Source organism: Eriocheir sinensis, unplaced genomic scaffold (genome assembly GCF_024679095.1).
Source record: "Eriocheir sinensis breed Jianghai 21 unplaced genomic scaffold, ASM2467909v1 Scaffold503, whole genome shotgun sequence".
NCBI lineage: Eukaryota > Metazoa > Arthropoda > Malacostraca > Decapoda > Varunidae > Eriocheir > Eriocheir sinensis.
In genome coordinates, this window is record NW_026111836.1 from 37,074 (window position 1) to 40,487 (window position 3,414).

General features: G+C 44.2%; 1 long non-coding RNA gene across 1 annotated transcript; it reads right to left on the minus strand.

The window, feature by feature from the left end:
• Positions 1-1,194: 1,194 nt before the first annotated feature.
• Positions 1,195-2,255, minus strand: LOC126992818 (uncharacterized). Its single transcript, XR_007747094.1, has 2 exons — positions 1,747-2,255; positions 1,195-1,330 (listed from the first exon to the last, which is right to left on the minus strand). It is a non-coding gene; the product is annotated as an uncharacterized LOC126992818 (long non-coding RNA).
• Positions 2,256-3,414: the final 1,159 nt, after the last annotated feature.

The following is a 3,414-nucleotide window of genomic DNA, read 5'->3' on the forward strand; positions in this document are numbered from 1 at the left end:
GTCAATGGACCGTATTGGCTATCCGGCGGTGACTCGGAGACAGGTACTGTTTTGACTTAACTCGGTTCCTCTTTTCTTTTGGAAAAAATAATAATGGCTGTCGTTTGAGCCTTATGTCCAAACGTAGTACCTGCTGATAGAAAAAATGCATTTATGCTTTGCTGGTAAGGTTTTAAGGTTTGCGTCTGTGTGTGGTGTGTGACCACTGAGGGCGAATGTGACGCAGGCCACAGTCTCCTGAGCAGCCCAAACGGGCAAACACAGCTTGGGAGGTTTCATATTTTTTGCCCAGCAGCTTAAAATGATTGAACTTGCTGTTGAATAATTGCTAGTTGAAGTACCTGTAGCTATTTTGACCTCTGGCCTTAAGATAAGAGATTTACAGACATCCTCTCCAGCGAGAGGGCGTCTGTAAACACTTATCTTAAGACCAGAGGTCAAAATAGCTACGAACAATTATTTTACAGCAAGTTAAATCATTTTTAAGCTGCTGGAGAGCAAAATAAAGCCCTGGGCAAAAAAAAATACGAAACCTCCCAAGCTGTGTTTTGTCCATTTGGGCCGCTCAGGAGACTGCGGCCCGCGGCACATTCGCCCCTCACTGGTCACACACACCACACACAGACGCAAGCCTTAAAATCTGACCAGCAAAGGGTAAATCCTTTTTTTTTTTCTACCAGCAGGTACCACATTTGGCTCCAAACGACAGCCAGGCTTATTTTTTGCGGAATTAGAAAAAATGAACTGAGGGATGTCAATACAGTACTTGTCTCCAGTCGCCGGATAGCCAATACGTTCATTGCAGAGACCTCAAGTTGTCAAACATGAGGTCTCTGCAGGCGGGTGCTGCAGATAAACATGCACATTACTGTGGCAGTTTACCTGCAGCACACCGTATAGCAGCTGCAATCTCTGAACCAGCGCGAGCAATTGCTTGCTCCAGCCTGTCGGTCATCCTCTCCACCGAAGTGTGGAGTGTCTTCTGCACTTCAAACATCGTCCTGTGCAGGATGTTGTGCAGTTCTCCGGTGGCTGGCTGGGCGGGTGGGAGTGTGGCTGGCTGGGCGGGTGGGAGTGTGGCTGGCTGGGCGGGTGGGAGTGTGGCTGGCTGGGCGGGTGGGAGTGTGGTTGGCTGGGCGGGCATAGGGGTGGTGGGTCGTTGAGGGCCTGGGCCTTGATGCCTGTCTTGGGGTGCCCATAAATGCCACATATAAATGGTCATTAAGGGCCGCAGGCATATCCACTGGTATAACCTCGGTGGTGGGCTGCACCTGCCTCCACTCCTCTTCCTCCTCCTCCTCCTCTACAGGTGTTGCAGCATCCTGGTATTCTGTAAGGAAATCACAACATATAAATGCTATACAGCGGTATTATTAAACCATTGCTAAGTTCCTACACCCTCCCGGGAGCCTTGAGGAATCTATGCCTCCTAGTGCCTAGATACTAAATATCATAAATTAAATTAACATTTACTGTAGAATTAAGACTAAAAATATATAACAAGTATTAGGTCTATTTCAAATGTGAAACTTGCTCCTAACGTATTGTTTTTTTAGGTTGTAAATGTATATTACAACAATATAACTAATGTGTATACATTTTGACTTTCTGGTGTACACTGTGTAGTTAACACAAGATAGTGTATGTGTAGTTAGTATTACACATAACAATATTCAATGGTTAATCGTTATCATTCAGTAAGAATCATATTTCTGATCATAACGCAAATATATTTTTATGTCTCACCCTGTGTCAGTGCCAATTGGTCCGGGTTTGGAATCCCACGATGGCCCATGATGGCCTCCACAGGAATTAAGCCCAGCACAATTTCTTCCGCCACTGAATAATGTGTCTTTTGTGCTGGGCCGCCACCTGAGAAGAAAGGAAAATGATGAATGGTAACATTTAGCAGGCAGTTTATATGACAGACATATTTTAATTCATGACTCACAGCATGGGTTTACTGAAGGAAAGTCGTGCCTTACTAATCTTATATCCTTTTACAATAGAGTATACGGGCAGCTGACAATGATGAGAGCTATGATGTGGTTTATCTTGATTTTAGTAAGGCCTTCGATAAGGTACCTCACCAGAGACTGTTAAATAAAGTCAGGGCTCATGGGATAAGAGGGTCCAGTGTAGGCCACCCGGCCTCTTGCAGTTTCCCTATGTTCTTATGTTCTTTTTATGTTGGGGCTTGGAAGGGCAGGGTGTGGCAGGGTGTTGGGGCTTGGAAGGGCAGGGTGTGGCAGGATGTTGGGGCTTGGAAGGGCAGGGTGTGGCAGGGTGTTGGGGCTTGGAAGGGCAGGGTGTGGCAGGGTGTTGGGGCTTGGAAGGGCAAGGTGTGGCAGGGTGTTGGGGCTTGGAAGGGCAGGGTGTGGCATCTGACTCCGACCAATATTTCATTAGTTTTCTACATTATGGCTAGTCTATACGAACTAGGGGAAATACTTACTTACAGATACTTACAGAAGACCTCCTGGAAGAGGCTTACGCCTGTGACTCCAGATCTACGTTAACAACTTGTGGCAGTGTGTGGTGGATGATTTGAGCCTTGTAATTATATTTCAAATCTTGGTTAGCCCAGAATTGATCGAGTCTGGATTCAAACTGAATCACTGTTGTTGCCGTCACCACCCACTCAGGCAGTTGATTCCAATTATTCACTACTCTACTTGGGAAAGCATACTTCCTTACATCCAACCGTGATCTTGACTAAAACAGTTTCAATGAATTTCCCCTACTCCTGCTTTCTTCTCTAAGTTTCAATATTCCTCTGGTACATGCATCATCATATTTCCCAGTGAGTATCTTATAGGCCTCAATTAGATCTCCCCTTGCTCTTCTATATGCCAGTGTGGGCAGTCTCAGCTTCCTCAGTCTCTCTTCGTAGGAAAGTCCCTTGAGTTCAGGCACCATCCTAGTAGCCCTTCGCTGAACGTTTTCCACAATTTCAATGTCTTTCACCAAGTAAGGACTCCATACTTGGTTGGCGTATTCAATGCATGGCCTTACCAGTGCCTTAAACAAGGATTTAAATATTTCAGAATCCAATGAAACAAAAGTTCTTCTAATTATTCCCACTAAATTATTGGCTTTATTTACTTTTTCTACTAGATGGTCAGCACAACTTAGTTTATTGTTTATAATGACACCCACATCTTTCTCTGTAGTAATCCTCATTAACTGTTTCTCCATGTGATATCCTTGATCTTCAACAGATGTTCTTCCTATTCTCATGTATTTGCATTTGTCTGGATGAAATCTTAATAACCATTTTTCACTCCATGAATATAAGTCTAACACATCTTGCTGCAACTTCCGACAGTCATCTTCTTCTTTAATGCATCTAAAGATCTTAGTATCATCCGCATACATATATACTTCACTATCATTTGATATTTTATCAGGGAG